Genomic DNA, 19,243 nt, shown 5'->3' with positions numbered 1-19,243 from the left:
ATTATTATTATTATTATTATTATTATTCGAATAACCCTTTTGAGGGTACGATAAATCAACTTTGGTTACTTTTTTCTTTGCATTTAACTTTCTTCGTCTCCAAACTTCCTTCATTTTCTAAGAATGTTGTTCCTTTTCCCCTTGAGTCCATTTTCTTCCGGTTAATTTCTTTATTTCCTGAAATCCTGCCTGTCTTGAAACGTGTTCTGTTTTCTATTGTAACTTATCTATTTTAATTCCAGGGTTTTTCATATCCTTTTCAATTTCAATGACCCACGCTGGCTTGGATTTGAAACTGTTCAGTAATTTGAAGATCTGTTTAGTTAGTCTATTGTTATTCATTCTATAAATGTGTTCAAAATGGAGTACTTTTTCCTCATTACAGTTGTCAGTTTTTCAACTTTTAAATATAGCTCTCTGTTTGATCGTAGTCTAAATTCGGCATTGTTGTTTCTTATAGGTCCCAGTATTTTTCTTAAAATTCTTCTTTGAACTTTTTCTAAATTTTCGATATCCCCAATTCTTGTAAGTTTAAGAGTTTATGCTGCATATAAAATTTGTGTCCGGGCCATCGTTTGATAATGTCTTAATTTCAAGTTCCAGGATAGAGATTTCTTAGTGGATATATTTTTGTCATATGAACATCCTTTCCATTTTGTTTACTCTTATATCAATAGCTACCTTTTCTTTTGTGTTGTTTGTTATCCGTTCTCCCAGGTATTTAAAGCAATCTGTCCGAGATATTATGTTTTGTTAATTGTGATATATTGTATTATTACTTAATGGTATTAATGTTTGATAATTTACCTTGGAGGCCTTCTACGGTATTACTTTATTCATTATATAAAATAATAGTAATTGCGATTTCGTCTTATCAAGTTCAAGGAAGGGGGGCGGGGACGCAACATTATTTGGGCCCAGAGGCGTTGCAATAATTTAATTCGACCCTGATGGTCAGATAAAAAAGATAAAAGTGAGGAGACTGATACAAGTAAATTGAGTGGAGTGGACGCGCTCTACGGCTATTGACGCAAATTCAACATTGGGGCGACGAGTGGGTTCTCATTCTACTATCGGCTGTCCCGAGAATGTTTTTCTGTGGTTTCCCAGTTTTTTACTTCCAGGCAAATGCCGGGATAGTTCCCATTCATAGGCCACAGCCAATTCCTTCCATCCTTCCAGTATCCAGTATTCGGGAGATAGTAGGTTCGAACCCCACTGTCGGCAGCCCTGAAAATGGTTTTCCGTGGTTTCCCATTTTCACAACAGGCAAATGCTGGGGCTGTACCTTAATTAAGGCCACGGCCGCTTCCTTCCAACTCCTAGCCCTTCCCTGTAACATCGTCGCCACAAGACCTACCTGTGTCGGTGCGACGTAAAGCAAGTAGAAAAAAAAAAAAAAAAATTCCTTCCATCAAACCGAAACCAAACCCAATGGCGCAACAGCCTCGAAGGGCCATGGCCTAACAAGTGAACGCTGCTCAGTCCGAAGGCCTGCAGATTACGAGGTGACGTGTTGTCAGCACGACTAATCCTCTCGGCCGTTAGACAGGGCTGCTATCTTACCGTCAGATTGTAATATCTTAGGCTGAGTGGACCTCGAATCAGGCCTCAGGCCCAGTAAAAATTCCTGACCTGGTCGGAAATCGAACTCGGGACTTCTTTCCACTACTTTACCCACTTTCATTCACCCTCATTTATTTCATTGTCAGTAGCTCCTCAGGTGAGGTTGGAATCGGGAAGGGCATCCGGTCGTAAAACATATCATAAATTCATCTCACCTCATCCGTATCAAGAAACGTGACTAAGAGGTAGGTCTAGACATACATACTGATCCAAGTTAAGAGGAAGCAATGCCAGACAAGCTAAGGGAACCGTGGTTGCCAACTTACACTCTCAATTGAGAGGCCCGAGTCCCGCTTTTTTAGTTAACTACTACGACAAGCAGGGGATACCGCGGGTGTATTCTATTGCCCCCATCCACAGGCATTTTCCCTCCTATAGCTTTTGTTTTTGGGCGTACCCCCCCCCCCTCACAGAATGAATTCAAACCCCCGAAAAACTTTCCTGGATACGGCCGTGGTTACTAGACGATAATTTAATGAGGCCGCCTGTTGCCCATGATCGTTAAGACGTCGGGTATATAATTATGGTACGACACCGTGTTAGCTGGTTTGAGTCCTATTGCTCGAAAAAAGTCATCATCAGAATGTTGGCCAACGAGGTAGGGGAGGTGGTGGTAGGTCTATACAATTTCTAATCACGAGATTGGATTCATTTCCAAACCTCTCCACAATATTTATATGGTATGAGGGCATGTGATGCACCTGATGGTGATCCATCCGTCGGATGGAGACGTTAAGCCCTGAGCAGACCCTTGGTTGTATTCTGCAGGAATAGGCTATGTGTTGGCACCGGATTTCATCCTCTCTCCTATCATGTCTTTTTTTTTTTTTTTTCATCTCAGTAACTCCTTTGATGAGGTTGACGTCTGGAAGGGCATCCGATCGCAAAATCTCGCCAGGCAGATTCATCTCACTTCATACGCGATCCCATAGAGAAACGAGACAAATGGTGGACATACATACAGTACCTACTGTAGGTTACTATAGGCCTATTACCACTGCTTTCATGGTGTACAGGCCGAACTGTAGGAAGCGCGCAAGCTCATCACTTGATCGATTAGGGCGGTCTAAATGAATGTTATGAATTGTACCTGTGAACGTAATACGTAGCAATTGAGAGCATTCTTTGGATAATTGTGACTGTTGAAAGACAGATCTTCCTTTTTAAGTAACTCATATTGCATGCTTGTTCTCTAAATTTATCACATCAGGATTGACATAAACAGTTATTACTGAGATAATGAGACGTCATAGTTTAGGTAAGTATTTTATTTTCGTGTGATGAGTACCCATAATGTAAATTCAAGGAACGTAATGCTTCTCACGGAATTTATGCATTGAATCGGTGCCATAAAGGACATTTTTGTGGAACTATAATGCGTTGCGAATTTAAATAAATTGCCACAATCTCCAAACGTTGTGCGTATCACGGCGAATATCCTGCTGTGTAAGTGACTATACACTAATATTCTTATTTCTTTTCAACGAAGACAGGAGACACTTCCAGAAGACCAAAATCCTAACCGAAAATGTAAATGTTACGATGAATACAGGCGTAAGTTTCACTCATTTTCCCGAGCTGATGAGCTCTGCTTTTGACTTTCTTCTTGCTATGTGGATTTATGGCAGTGCGTTTTATTGTTAATACAGTAATATTCTAAAAGCAACATAGATGAATCAGAACCAAGTGAGCCTACATCTGTGTTATTTCTTGGGTGAGGTAATATTGAGAACGTGCAATAAAAGCGGAACCCAATCTAAAATGTAGAACTAAATGCAGTTTATAAAACCCAACCTTCTGCTAAATGATTTTGGCATTATTATACTGTAACTACACTTAAAACAATTTAAATTAAACTATTGTTAGTAGACAATATTTAGGTATTACGGTACAAGCAATGAAACTTAATTCCCTGAAGGATAGCGCCAGAACCGAGCGAGTTGGGTGTGCGGTTAGCGGCGCGCAGCTGTAAGATTGCATTCGGGAGAGTAGTGGGTTCGAACCCTGCCGTCGTAATGTACAGTACATGCTGTACTGTAGCTCGGATGACGTCACACAAAGAGGCGAACAGTTTCCTCAGTCTAACCCGCGCAATGCAAGCACATGATACGTCTGTGCCTTGTAGTTAAGACATATTCTCAAATGTTATATTGAAATTGAAATGAAATGGCGTATGGCTTTTAGTGCCGGGAGGGTCCGAGGACATGTTCGGCTCGCCAGGTGCAGGTTTTCGATTTGACTCCCTTAGGCGACCTGCACGTCATGATGAGGATGAAATGATGATGAAGACGACACATAAACCCAGCCCCCGTGCCAGAGAAATTAACCAATGGTGGTTAAAATTCCCGACCCTGCCGGGAATCGAACCCGGGACACATGGAGCGGAAAATATCGTATTAATAGACCAGGTGAGGTCATTTCTTTAACACCTGTAATCATTTGACCTATCGAAAGATAGGTCTAAGTAATTTTAGGAGAAGTAGATTTAAAATTTGATTTAAAACCATCTTCATGGGACTGCCGACAGTGGGGTTCCAACCCACGATCTCCTGAATGTAAGCTCACAGCTGCACGAATCTAACCGCACGGCCACTCGCTCGGTGTCAAAATTTAACTGGCCAGGAAAATGGGCTAAAGGTGTGCTTCTGCAACATGACAATGCCCGGCCCCACACTAGCCGAGAGGCCACCGCTGCCATTGATCAAATGGGATTCACGGTGCTGCTACAACCACCATACTCTCCCGACTTGGCACCAAGTGATTATCACCTGTTCGGGAACATGAAGAAACCTCTGCGTGCTCGACGTTTTGCGGATTTTGCAGAACTGGACACAGCTGTCAAGGAATTGGTACGCAGCACTCCGAAAAAATGGTTTCAGAAAGACTGACACAGGAGATTATGTTGAGAAGGTGGACGTAACAACTGATGTGTAGTGTACTTCATTTGGGTAGAAAAAAATAAAGTGTAAAATATATAGTACGCCCTTCGTATATCTTAAGACTGAAATCGTACGAAGGCTTTCTTTCTTTCTTTCTTAATCCGTTTACCCTCCACGGTTGGTTTTTCCTCGGAATCAGCGAGGGATCCCACCTCTATCGCTTCAAGGACAGTGTCGTGGAGCGTGAGACTTTGGGTCGGGGGGATACAACCGGGGAGGAGGACCACTACCTTCGCCCAGATGGCCTCAACTGATATGCTGAACAGGGACTTGTGGGGGATGGGAAAATTGTAAGGGAGAGAGAAGGAAGTGGCCGTGGCCTTAAGTTAGAAACCATTGCGGCATTTTCCTGGAGAAGTGGGAAACCGCGAAAACCACTTCCCGGATGGCTGAGGGAGGAATCGAACCCCGCTCTACTCAGTTGACCTCATTCATGTAACCGGAATTGCTTTAGCACCTTTGAAGTTAATATTTTAGCAACACTTTCTTTTTAGCCGTAATTTATTTATCCATTTCCGTATATACATTTCCATTGATATTTGAATTTAGCGCGAATTTTCAGGATACGCCACTTGCGACTTGTCTCCCATTTTAACAAGGCTAAATCCGGAAGTGTCGCTACTGTATTTGCTATCACCTTCAGTCCGACACTTTTTATACACAAAAAATTAACAACGTCCTTGTCTCTTGTTCGTGATTTATGAAGCTTTATGAGATAAGTACATACATTGACACTAATACTGGATCCACGTTGCAAAGTCTCGACACACACACACTCACACTCTCTCTCTCTCACCAGACGACATCAATAATGCCTTTACTCCCATCCTTTCAGCCAGTGCAAATCATTTATAATCCCTCTTTTGTGTACATGGAAATTTTTAGCCTGGCTGGTCCTAAATCCTCTGCAGGCTTTTTACCTGCGCTCTGTGAAGTTAAACCTCTACTTACCGGTACCCAGAAAAGTATGAGTATGGACGACTATCTTGAATCCCCACTGTCGGACGAAAACACAACCGAGCTTCAATTAAGTTCGGGAAACAAACTGACCTTCCTGAATTTCAGACAAGAGATATTCATCATTTTTAGAAAATTGCCAATGTCACTGTTAATGTTTATTGTGAGATCATCCCGCGGCCAGGTAAAAGGCGGTTGAAAAACACGACCGACTGACCGACCGAGTTGGCCGTGCGCTTAGGGTCACGCAGTTGTGAGCTTGAATTCGGGAGATGGCGGGTTCGAATCCCAACGTCGGCAGCCTTGAAGATAGTTTTCCGTGGTTTATATTTTCACACTAGTCAAACGCTCGGTCAGTACTTTAATTAAGGCTATGGCCGCTTCCTTCCCACTCATAGCCCTTCCCATCCCTGCGTCGTCGAAAACTTCCAATGTGTTTGTGCGACGTTAAACCACTAGGAAATTTATTAAGGCCACTGCCGCTTCCCTCCCACTCCTAGCCCTTCCCTGTCCCATCGTCGCCATAAGACCTATCTGTGTCGGTGCGACGTAAAGCAACTAGCAAAAAAAAAAAAAAAAACCACGACTCTGGGTCATACCAGTATCAGTATTTAGTGGCCTTGGGCTACTGTGTACTCTTTGACCTTGGGAGTTAGCCTGATGCGGGATCGACCGTTTTCACTCCTCGCGGCTTTAATTGTACTTCCATCTTCACTCAACAGATAGTGACAGTGCGCGCGCCAACATGTGCAGTAGAAATGGAAATGCAACATAGAAAAGCATCAACCACTTGCAAAAATTTGTAATTGTTCTGTTCCACAGACAATAATTTACAACGGAAACAAATAATGCCTCTATTAACTAAAAAAACACAGCCAGTCCCTTCTATCTGTAATGGATAAGATAAGATTTGACCATGACAGAGCAAAAAGAACAGGTTATATGAACGTAACTGAGTAGTATTGTAACACATTTCATCTTGAAAGGTAAGATATAACACCGTCTCTTTACCGAGTAAGATTCTGAGCTAAATTTATTGTTCTACATTAACATGCTCGTCTTAGAAATAACGTATTAATTAGAATAATATAATAGTACTCCAAATTCCCTCCTAGATTTTGAGAAACTTAGTTCCAAAACGGGATTCTTTAACATGCGAGTAAATCGACCAATACGGTTTTCAATTTTTAGAATTAAGCACCCCCAAATGTTTATTGGTTCCTCGTTCTGGGATGCGATTCAACCGTGAGGAGAACCCCTCAACCTGCGCTACGAAGCCGGTCACCTCGGTTTCAGCTCATCAAGGGAGACCCCCAGCTATGGGACTAGTTCAGATTGTAAGCGGTTTATCAACGTCAAAACAAATACATGTCCGAAGGTTTTGCAATTGGCTTTTAACGAGAAAATGTCCAGCTTTACATTTAACAGCATGCATACTTATTGGCAATTAGTACCGGTATGTGAGAGTTTCGAGCACCACTGGTCTAGAATTCAGCGTCCCTAATTTTACGCGGGCTGGTCGGGTCTGAGGCACGCCGGTGCCTTATATTTTTCATTTTATTTACTTTCTGTCTTTTTATTTTATTTTCTCTTTATGTAGGTACGCTGTATCTTTACAGTGTTAACCCGCCCTATTACAAATGAAAGCAATTCATGAAATTGCCAAGAATGGATACGGCAAACTTATAGGGCCTATAATTTGTAAATAAAACTTTCTCGAAACAACTAACATGGTGCTGATATTTTGTTATAAAATGTAAACAGTTTCATTCTCTCCATCTCTTATGATAATTGCACTAGTGGTTTCACTGGCAGCGATTAGAGGGGCGATCGGCCCGCCCGCCCCCCCCCCCCCCCGCCTCCACCACCACCTCGTGGCGGAAAATACATCTTTATTCAGGTTTACCCGCCTAAAAACTAGAAATCATAAGAAAAAACAATTTATGCAAGCCCTGTTGTTGTATCACCTAATTATCTTTGCTTTAATTTCTTACTGGTTGGGCTTCAGCAAATTATAACTTTTTTTGTGTTTATTTTCAACAAGCCGTATTTTTTAGTGAAATTGCTACTGATCATTTGAAAATTCATAAATGCTAGTTAATTGTATTAAGTGTTAAATTATTCCTTTGGTGAACATTTTATTATTGCATAGTACTAGGGACTAATGTTTGCCTTTGTGGTGTAGTGGTTAGTGTGATTAGTTGCCCTGGTTCAATTCCTGGCTCAGCCACGAAATTTGAGAAGTGGTACAAGGGCTGGAACGTGGTTTACTCAGCCTCGGGAGGTCAACTGAGTAGAGTGGGTTTTGATTCCCTCCTCAACCATTCTTGAAGTGGTTTTCCATAGTTTCCCACTTTTCCTCCAGGCGAATGCTGGAATGGTACCTATTATGATGCCACGGTCACTTCCTTCCCTCTTCCTTGTCTATCCCATCCGATCTTTCCATCCCCCACAAGGCCCTGTTCAGCATAGCAGGTGAGGCTGCCTGGGTAAGGTATGGTCCTCCTCTCCAGTTGTATCCCCCAACCCAAAGTCTCATGCTCTAGGACACTGCCCTTGAGACGGTAGAGGTGGGATCCCTCGCTGAGTCCGAGGGAAAAACCAACCCTGGACGGTAAACAGATTAAGAAAGAAAGAAAGAAAGAAAGAAAGATTAGGGACTAATTCATTTCTCAGTAAAACAGTTATTACTGTAGTTAAGTTGTAAAACTGTTAACCTTTACTTCTCTGTCCAAATTTGCTCAGAGAGCATGAAAAACATACCATTTGATAGGTCTATTTTAAATTTAACAGTCATCTTCCCCTCTCTCTCCATAACCCCCAGACCATCAGTACCTTTTGTTGTCTATATATTGTGCCCCCCCCACCCTCCCCCTGCTTCTAATTCCCAATTGTCACCAAGAAGGGAGAAGAAAAGAAAAATGAACAGCAGGCACTCCTCGAACGTGAGACGCCTGCATGAGATCAGGGGTGTTGACCACTAGACCAATGGTGCTACAAATACTCACAAGCAAATTACTAACAGACATGCTGGCTGTTAAATTTAAAAGACCATTTTTTCAGTGAATAAAAGGACCAATGGTACAGCTCTTGGACACATATCCATTTTATTTTTGGTGTAGATGTCCTAGTTCCGTTTCTATATAGGGTCGAGTATGGAGTGAGATAAATCTTCGTAGCGACTTTTTATGTCTGGATGCCCTTCCTGGGGTCAGTCTCAGCAGAGGAATTAACGAGATGAATGATGTGATATGTGATAATAGGAAGGGAGAGGTTGAAACCCGGTGCCAACATATAGGCTACTCCTGTCAAATAGCATTCAGTGGTCTGCTCAAGGCTTAACATCTCCATCCAATGGACGAATCACCATCAACAACGTCATATGCCCCACACTCTATACTAACACTGCGTAGAGGATTGGAATTGAATCCAGGCTTTTGGGACACAGTCTAGCGATTAGAACATGTATACCACCACCTCTCCTAACCTGCTGGCCAACATTATGATAGTGAAGCTTTTTTTGACCTACTGGACTCACACTGCCTAACTATAGTGTCACCGAGCTCGATAGCTGCAATCACTTAAGTGTGGCCAGTATCCAGTATCCGGGAGATAGTAGGTTCGAATCCCACTGTCGGCAGCCCTGAAAATGGTTTTCTGTGGTTTCCCATTTTCACACCAGGCAAATGCTGGGGCTGTACCTTAATTAAGGCCACGGCCGCTTCCTTCCCACTCCTAGCCCTTCCCTTTCCCATCGTCGCCATAAGACCTATCTGTGTCAGTGCGACGTAAAACAACTAGCAAAAAAAAAAAAAAAAAAAAAAAAAAAACTATAGTGTCAGGCCATACAGTCCTGATGCTTTAACAATCATGGTCATCAAGTGGAATTTATTCAAAAAATTTGAATTAATTTGGTGACCCCATAGCTATGGTCTCCCCTTTGTCAGTTACAACAGTGGTGTTCAGAGGGTGGGCAGGATTTTAGTTGGAAAATATGTACTACAGGTGGTCACCTTTTCTACATGGATTTACAGAGGTCATTTTTCTTTTCTGGGAGTTGAGATCATCTGCTGGAGTATGGATCCCATAGGATTAATAAACATAAATCTGTTACGTGCTTCTATGTAAAAGCTCTTCTAATTGGAGTCATAACTATTTCGTTCAGACTCTGCTGTGGATACTGCAACAGTGTTGACTGCTGACAAAAGGAGGATGGGGGTGGGGGGTGATCTGTTTGGTTCCTCCTCAGTTTTATCTTCCTTGTGCTGACACTTTCCTCTTCATATAATTCAGGAGAAGACTTCAGCACATTCAAGTAATTAGCAAGATTATCATTGTCAGAATATAGCCGTCTGTGAGATGACTGTGTTTGGTGCAGTCTGAATTTGACTTCTGTAGAAATGCCTACCATTAATGCATTGATTTTGTTTTGTTTTTTGTTTTTAGTTAATGGAACATATTGATGAAATACACATGATGCAATATGCTCTGTCTGTGTGCCGAGACATGCAAGCCTCCATGGCATAAGCAGGAATCACAAAAGGCCATGGGTGTCTGGGACTGTACAGACAAAATCTGAATGCATAAATGAAAAAAAAACTAAATATTGATCAATAGAATATTATAAGTACCTACTGGAATACACCATGACTTTCTAGCAGGCATGGAAACCTCCAGTACTCATTTAGCAATTTTTTCTAACTAGTATTGGCCCAACTAAACCCCTGAGGGTGGGGATATCTAATGACAACATACTGATGGCTGACTTTAAAATCTCCTAATGTACCAGTAGTTAACTTATCTGTACCTCAGAAGTCAAGTATCATAACTCAATTCTCATACTTTTCAGGGGAGGAGAAAAACTATCCTTTACCAAGTGAGGTTACTGCACGGTTGGGGCAAAGCTGTGAGCTTGCATTCAGGAGATGGCAAGTTTGAACTCCACTGTCAGCAGCCCGAGTGATGGTTTACCGTGGTTTCCCATTTTCACACTAGGAAATGGGGGCTGTACCTATCTTAATTAAGGCCATGGCTGCTACATTCCCAATCCTAGCCCTTTCCCATCTGTGCATTGCTGAAAACCTTTGACGTGTTTGTGCGACATTAACCACTAGCAAAAAACCATTAAAAAACGATCTGCACACTTCTTTTGCTCTCATTATGTGTGCATAGTTTGAACTTTATACATTAAGCTATGTATTCCTTTATTATTTTACTGTATTCATTTTTAACATACTTTTTGTGGGATTTGCTAACAATACCACTAAGTGATATGGAAGGTATGGAAACCTTCTTTAAAGCCTATAATGGATGCGGATAAAGCTAGGAAGTACTTCTGTATACCTCTAAATAGATTTTCTTCTAACAGTTCTCATGATATCAGAACCTCAAATCTTTAAAAATAGAGTTTTTTCTTAACCTCTGAACAGAAATATGCCAGCATCAATCATAAATTAACTATTGTATTGAATAAACTACAGCTGTGTGGTAACACAAAGCATCACCAAAAATTTTAAAAACCTGTTTAATGTTTTATATTGTACCAGTATAGTATGTTAAATTTGCCACTTCTTGAGTCCTCTACCTCCCAGAGCAAACTTCTGGGCGAACTTTCATCTTAATTGGACGTAAAAAATATGTAGTATTGACTATGAGGATTAAAATAGTTTTTTGTACAATTTTGTAAGTAGTTCAACCGTCAGTTCGGATTCAACAATGAGATTCATAGTCTGTAATAAATTCTGGATGATCTACTACAGAGCTTTATTTTTTACACTTGATCAGTAGTTCACCTCTCTGCTACCAAGCGTGCACACAGCGCACACTCTCACATTCCTTACTTCAAATACTGTGTATACAGTACAATACAATACAATTAAATCTTACCTTATAACAGATGCTGCATGTGTTGTCCTCTCTGGGTTATACAGCAAAGCACATTCTGACTGATGCGAGTGAGTTCTTCCAGGTTTTAAACAATGGGTCCGTGTAAATCTGTATAGTTTGAGATTTAGGAGCTTTGTTGCTTTGTGTGCAGAAAAAAAACCAAAACCCCTACTTGCACTGATTTCGGGAGAGATTCATTCAGCAATTGTTCAAGATTTGCATAAATTTCATCTAGCTTTTCCCCTGTTAGAGCTGTTTGTTTGCAATTGCGTTTCTTGTTTTCCACGGAGCCAGTACTGTCAAACTTATTCATAATATTGTGATTTGCTGCTCTACGAGGTGGCACTTCACCAGGAAAGTTCCAACCAAATTCAACACGCACCTGACGAGCTGATTTGTATTTAAAATACTTTTTGCACACGCAGATGCACTGCTGTAATGAAAACATCTTTGCAAGTTAACAATCCAGGGCTTCGACCTTCGAATGAGCACTCGCCATCGTAGGCTACTGACAGGCTTTCAAGGACAGAACCAGCGCTATAGTGCACAAGACAGCGGAGAAGGAAGACACTCTGTCATTGTTCAAAAGTTAAAAATAAAGACCTGCGTGTTAAGGTAAAAGGTCCAAGATCATCTTCTTCTATTAAGGTGTAAATTCTGGCTTCACAAGTGGGGAAAATCTGAAGACCTATTCTGCGACTGTGATAATGTGCCTCAGACCATCCAGCACGTTGTTATGGACTACCCAAAAGGACGATTCAATGGATCTGTTCAAGAATTACATAGTGCCTCTACAGAAGCAGTGGACTGGCTGAAAAGTCTGGACATTAAGTTTTGAATGCTGACCTGTAAATTACATACTTATTTAAGAAATATGTATTTATAATGTATCCTTGTTTTGCCATACGAAATAATAATAATAATAATAATAATAATAATAATAATAATAATAATAATAATAATAATAATAATAATAATCTGCTTCCATTTACTTGTAGCTAGGCTCCTCTCATTCATCTTTCTTGGTTTACTCTTGTTATTTTCAATGTTGGTGGTTTTCAGTTTGTAAGGCCAAAAGAGTCCTTCATCATCCTTCATAGCCCTTCTCTTACTTCTCTGCTGGGAAGTGTGGCTCAGTTGGTAGAGCGCTGGCCTTCCAAGCTCAACTTGGCGGGTATTCGATTGTGCTCAGAGGTCAGTAGATTTTCCGACATGTAAAAGAACTCCAGTGGGACAATATTCTAGCACCTGAACTTCTCGAGAAACTGTAAAAGGAGTCAGGGTGGACTGGGGTAAGTTGAGTATAAAAAACAACCTTTTTTATGTTTAGAGACCCATATCTTGTTACCATGATAGTATTTTCCAGTGAGGTTTTTATGTTAGTACAGTGACCTTCTAGAATGTCTCTATTGCATTTTCAAGTTGCCCTCTTCTTGTCATAATAATAAATCTAAGTTTAACTATATCCAATTTAATTGAAATCGACTTTCAGCCTATTAGGTCGTGTTATGTACATGAAGTACGTGTTGAAGAGATGTTAAGTACAGAACAAAAATGGCCAACCAGACGCCGATGGGATCTAAACCCACAACCTTCTGATTTTGCATTGGTTGCTCTACCAATTGAGTTATGGTGGCTTAGGTCATCTTTGTTCTGTTGGAAAGGATGTAAGCACTACTGCCATCACACTGTAGAGTACATGCAAGTCACCCATTGTGGGCCAAGTCACTGATGGATGTAATATGTAGTACTGAATAAAACTTGCTTTAATGTTCTTGCAAACTCAAATTACTTCAACCGTAGGCAAATGTATATAGCCGATGATAGAATTTGCACATTAGGTAGGAATTTAAAAATGTTAATTTAAGAACATTTCAAACCAAAAACACATACTTACAAATTTTAAATATCTCCCATTAAAATAAGGGACAAAAAACACTTCAGATAATTGAAGGGGTTAAAGTCAAAGTGGTGTAAGTCAATTTTCGGTAGAAGTTGACTTAGGCACAGAAAGGCGATGTAGAAATAAAAAACTGTTCATAGAAAAAGTGGAGTAAGTCAGAGCTTCACTCATTTCGTCGTTAGATGGCAGCACAAGTTAGACTGGTAATGGATCATCTGTTTTGCTGATAACTGAAGTGGTGTGAGTCAGACTTACACCAGTGTGGTTGTAATTGTTCCGCGATTTTCATCGAGTGTTGAATGCATGCGTGAATACTCAAAGAAACGATGGATTCTGAAATAAGTTTAAGTGATCCGTTGGATGAGCTGGAGTCCAGTGATGAATGGGAGCGTGAACAAGGAGAAAACACATCAGAAACAGATGATGGTAAGTACTATTCACCTTCTAACCTCTCAGTTACTCACCTACTAACCTATTTTGTTGCAACGTTTTTAGCAAGTACTTACATTAGATTATGCCTTAGGTCCTTTTGGTCTACTATTCCCTGAATAATACACCTTTGTAATCGGTTCGGAAAAAAAGAAAGGAAAAATGGAGAAAAATGCATGAAGAGTGATGTTTTTAGTGAATTTTCTGTGATTATTGAAAATGGTCGTGTTGAGTATCGTTTTTCACGTAATTTTGAATGCTGAATCGAAGCTTCCCCTGCAGTTTTTTATTTCGGTAGTAAGTGTAACAAGATGTTTGTTGTTTCAGAATCAGAAGGAGATGAAGAGGTAGACGGCGGACGCCAGCGCAACCATTCCAGCGAATTTCCTACTGCTGGAACTTCTGAGAATCGAGAAAACGCTCACCCGAGAACGAGGAAAAGACAAAAAACACGAAAGTAAAGCTCAAAAGCGAAAGCGAGCACGAAATTCAGGGCTCCCGTACGTGTCCTCTAGAGGAAAAGAAGTGGCCGGTAAGCTGTATCAGAACTTTGATTGTAAATGTAAAAAAAAGTGTGTGGAGAACGTACCTGAAGTGGCGAGGCGAGAAATTTTCGACACCTTTTGGAAGCTAAGCAGTTTTTCTGAACAAAACGTATTTTTATGTGGTTTGATTGTGCAACAGAAACCTAATGTAAGACGCCCACGAAATTCAACGAGAAATGCAAAGTCTGTTTCAAACAGCTTCAGATTCCAAGTCAGAGGCAATAGCGTTACTGTGTGCAAGCGTTTTTTCTTACAAACACTCCAAGTTTCGGATGGGCGAATGACAAGGGCAATACAAAAAGTACGAGAGGGTCAACAACCAGGAAGTGATGGCCGAGGACGCCATCCCCCCAAAAATAAAACACCGGAGGCTGCCATGAATGGTGTGCGTGACCACATAGCATCTTTCCCATCGTATCAATCGCACTACAGTAGATCAGAGAACCCTAACAGGAAATACCTTCCTCCTGACATGAATGTACGTACAATGTATGAACTGTACAAAGAAAAGTGCACGGAAAAAGGTGATATTCCTGTTTCTGAAGCCATCTACCGTCGAACCTTTAGCAATGAGTTCAACTTGCATTTCCACCGGCCTCTTAAAGATACGTGCACCAGATGCGATGTGCTTGACAAGAAGATTGAAGTGTGTGAAGATGAAGACGAATCTACAAAGCTGAAGGCTGAAAAAGAATTACACCTCAGAAATGCCGAAAAGGTGAGAGAGGCTAGAGATCGGGACAAAGTGAAAGCACGGGAAGACGAATCTTTCTATGGTCTGACATTCGACCTCGAAAAGGCTTTGCCATTTCCTGTTTTGACGACGTCCGTGGCTTACTATAAGCGGAATATGTATTGTTATAACCTTGGCTGCCATGAACTTGGAACAGGTTTAGGCTTCATGTTCTGCTGGGATGAAACGATCGCTTCTCGTGGGTCTCAAGAGATTGGTTCCTGTATCGTCAAACATCTTGCAGCAAGAGCGTCATCTGCTAGGCACATAGTGTTGTACAGTGACGCATGCACGGGCCAAAACCGTAATATTAAGTTTTCCTTGTACCTCATGAAGTACATACAGGGCCCTCAAAGCAATGCAGAAATTATCGATCACAAATTTATGGTAAGTGGCCACTCTTTTCTACCCAACGACGCTGAATTTGGATCAATTGAATCGTACGCAAAGAACAAGTCCATTTATACTGCAGACGACTGGTACAGTATCATAATGAAGTGCCGAAGGAACAATCCATTCATGGTGACGAAAATGAGCCGAGAGGATTTCAAATCTGTTGCAAAGTTGGAAAGTTGTATCACGCGACGAAAGAAAAATGAGAACAACATTGCTGTTAATTGGTTGAAAATTCAATGGATACGAATTTTGAAAGATCAACCTTACACTCTCTTCTACAAAGAAACTGTGAATGAGGATATCCCATTTTCTAAACTAAATCTAAAGGCAGCAAAGCCCGGTAGGCGACATTCTCTGGCCAACGTTTCTCAAGATGTTTTGTACCCAAGGGGAAGGCCTGTTACCGAGGCTAAAAAGAAAGATATGCTTGATCTTCTGCCATACATTCCACCAGTGAAACATGAATTCTTCGTTTCCCTGCGAACCACTATTGAAGAAGGTGAGGAGCTTGTAGATGTTGGACCTCTGGAAATTGTGGAAACCACATATCCTGATGAAATAGACTGAATCCGTATTGCCATGTTAAAAACATTAAGACTCCATTCGTGATAAAAAATTAAATTGTTTGTATTATTCTTATACTTTGTGTAATGTTCAATAAAAATGTGTTTGAGAAGTGCAAGTCAACTTTACATCATTTTGTTGATGTCCATAGTGGTGTAAGTCTTTGGTTTTAGGTCATACAGTGGTGTATGTCACAGGCTTTGGTAAGGCACAGTGGTGCAAGTGACTTTGGTTAGTGCGTGAGGTACAACTTTTGAGCAAAAAAAATTTCAAATCAAGCCTAATCCCTAAGTTTGGACCTACGTAGTACCTCTAAAACAATACCATCACAAAAACTTGTCTACTGAATTAACTACAATACCTTTCGCATTATGCTCATTTCCTAAAAACGATGATAAAGTGACTTACACCACTATACCTTTCACCCCTTCAATTGTCCTTCATCCATCCATTCACTATCATGAGTTTCTGGAAAAATGTAACGATGACCGTCCTCATTACATTTGGTTAAAAATTTGACTGAATATAGTTTCTTCTTGCAAACATCCAGTGCTATTACCTTCCCCCTATACTACTTCACTATGTTGCAACATTCACTTTGGTATACCCAAATTACCTCACTTTTTTGAATTGCAGTTTACCAACAAACTGTTAATGGATTTATTTAAAACATGTGTAATGTATACATAACTGAATTTGTTTACTGTATGAGAACTAGTTTCTCAGCAAGACCGTTTTGAATGTGATCTGTCTCTCTAAATACTAATAAACAAAAATATAAACTATTTTTTCAAGCAGTATCAGTTTGACCTACACAATTTTTTTAACATTACATCATAGGAACCTGTGAAGTCGAATATACGGGGTGGTCCACCAGCCCCTTGCGGACCCAGTTTTATGCATCCCTTCACATTTACTACAATTCTGAAAGACATTGGTCCCTCTCCCTAAACCGGAGTAATATAACGAGATGTGTGTTTACGGGCTAGAAGACAGCAGGAATCATGAGCACACTACTAATTCATTATGGGTACCTAGATTGAACCTGTAAAACGAGTACAGATACGCAGAACACGTACTTTAAAACAGGAGGTAGAAGCATAGACCGGGAGCATGGTCGTTTGTAGGCTGGGAAGTGGGCGCAGTAGATCAAGTGCCGCAGTAGCTCACATGGCAAGTGGGTGGGGAGATATGTATTAGTGGACAGTGCTCGGGGTAGGAGGTTCGAATCCCGCATAAGAATTTTTTTTTAACAGCCAGTTGCCTGGGATATGGTAAGGTTTGCATACTTGATAGCTTCCAAGGATTGATTTGTTTGTTTGATCCTGTAAAAGACTGTATGTGAATGAGTAAAATTAAGAAATATCTACTTAATTAGTTTGATTATTCAGGAATAATTTTGTTATATGTTTTTTAGTTATTTTCTAAATTTTATTTATTCAAAAATTAGTTTTGACAGACTGAAGAACCTAACAGTTATAAATTAATCCGAGTGGGAGGAAAAACCTGTATTATTATTATTATTATTATTATTATTATTATTATTATTATTGTTTTGTTTCGGTCATCTATGATCCACGTTTGACAATCTTTGTAGTATTTTTAGCCTTCTCTGCCTTCACTCTCTGCCAGTATATTTTCATCCTTTCTCCAATTTCCTTCTTCTGCTCTTCTGTATAGGACCTCCCTTTTCTCAGTAGCATTTCCGCAGTCTTCTGGAAACCGCAGAACGTTTTGACAAGTTGTCTAAATCAATCCTGCCATGATCCTGAAGAATTCAAACATTCTCTTTGTTAGTCTTTTTAATAATAATAATAATAATAATAATAATAATAATAATAAATATTTTTTTAAGAGTCAGATAATTTTAATCTTATTTTGCCTTTCAAAGCAAGAATCACCTCCAAGGCAATGCAAAAGTGTATTTTACAATTGAAGAAGAAACATTTTAGAAGCTATGAAGTAATGAGATCAGTTCTGCCATGGTGCAGATAGTAAAACATTGGCCTTCCACCATTGCATTCTGTATTCACATGCTGTACTGGGATATTTATACTGAACAAAAATGTAGTTAGGACAAGTTTCCTCTGGAATCTCCAATTTTTCCTGTCTGTATCTGTATATTGTTCTAATAATATTTGTCATCATACCTCTTCCTGTGGGTGAGGTGGTAGAATTCATGCATAGTATCCTCTGCATGCCATGAGAGGGAACTAAAAGGGGAACCAACAGGAGCTGACAATTTGTCAACATTGGTTGACAACAACAGAACTTCTAGCTGAGTTGGACAGTGTTTCCACTTACTTGTGCTAGGCTCCTCACTTCCATCCTTTCTATCTGACTTCCCTTGTCTGAGTTCTATGTACCTATATTGTCAATAAATTCTGTGAATAGTATTTCAAATGCACTTCGCATCAATTTTACGACGATGCTTGAGAAGTCACCTGGGCGACAGCTCTAAATGCAGGTCATTTATGATTGTTTATTTGTTTTATATATTTGTTTAATAAATGAATATTAAAATAATGATAAAAGTATGGAATTTCATTCACAGTTTGAGTACAATAATCAAATTGTTTCTAGTAAGTTCTGTAGCTCAGTTGCACTTGTATCATTTGAGTGAAATATTTGCAACACTGGCGCAGAGGGTAATATATTACTGAACCCTTGCAAGCTACATTACCAATTGGACTTTAAGGAGGCATTTTAATGACATTGTATACTTTTACTGTATCACAACATATTTTAATATCCATTTCATGTATCTATCCATATATCATAATGTTTGTCATTGTACTGTACATATAGCTCTTAACACTAGTTTTATTACTTTATAAGAAGATATTGTTTAAGGACTTGACAATTAATGTGTACTCAATTAAGGCTGCTGATGACCCCAAGTAGGGTCGAAACTAGTCGCTGGTAATACTTTGTGATGTAAATATTGCATTACAAGTAATGTAAAGTATTGAATAGGTGGAATAATACAATATTTGTGAAATCAAATTAGTTGCAAAAGGTTGGGCCTCTTCCATTTTTTCCCCTGATTTGTGCTAAGAGAGGATGCTCACCCAGTTATATATCCTCTTCAAACTGTAACCACCACCAGCACCACCACTAGAGGAGTGCAGTAGGCCTTGCAGTCTGGCACTGGTATATAAAGAGTGCATTTCTTTCCCAAGAGAGAAATATCGTGAACACTATAGGAACCGTCATTTCATTGTTCATGGCCTTCTGTTCGGTACGTGAGGAAGTTGATTATACA

General features: G+C 40.1%; 2 protein-coding genes across 8 annotated transcripts in view; one reads left to right on the top strand and one right to left on the bottom strand.

Moving 5' to 3' along the window:
* The window catches only part of LOC136857330 (mitochondrial ornithine transporter 1), a 161,132-nt gene extending 155,577 nt beyond the window's left edge, over positions 1 to 5,555 (bottom strand). Inside the window, exon 1 of the mRNA XM_067135926.2 lies at positions 5,517 to 5,555. The gene's annotated coding sequence lies outside the window, so the exon portion shown is untranslated. The remainder of the gene's footprint in view (positions 1 to 5,516) is intronic.
* Positions 1 to 19,243, top strand: part of LOC136857331 (glycerol-3-phosphate phosphatase) — a 150,656-nt gene that overhangs the window by 88,198 nt on the left and 43,215 nt on the right. The window contains exon 1 of one of the 7 annotated variants that reach the window (XM_067135927.2): positions 6,245 to 6,508. The exons of 3 other annotated variants lie outside the window; for them this stretch is intronic. The gene's annotated coding sequence lies outside the window, so the exon portion shown is untranslated. Of the gene's footprint in view, positions 1 to 6,244; positions 6,509 to 10,375; positions 10,451 to 12,517; positions 12,701 to 13,473; positions 13,738 to 19,243 lie in introns of those variants that run through there. 3 more of the 7 variants (XM_067135931.2, XM_067135930.2, XM_068225140.1) reach the window with 3 other exon arrangements.

Source organism: Anabrus simplex, chromosome 1 (assembly GCF_040414725.1).
Source record: "Anabrus simplex isolate iqAnaSimp1 chromosome 1, ASM4041472v1, whole genome shotgun sequence".
Taxonomy (NCBI): domain Eukaryota; kingdom Metazoa; phylum Arthropoda; class Insecta; order Orthoptera; family Tettigoniidae; genus Anabrus; species Anabrus simplex.
The sequence above is the reverse complement of the archived record's forward strand: the minus strand, read 5'-3'. Positions and strand labels throughout refer to the sequence as shown.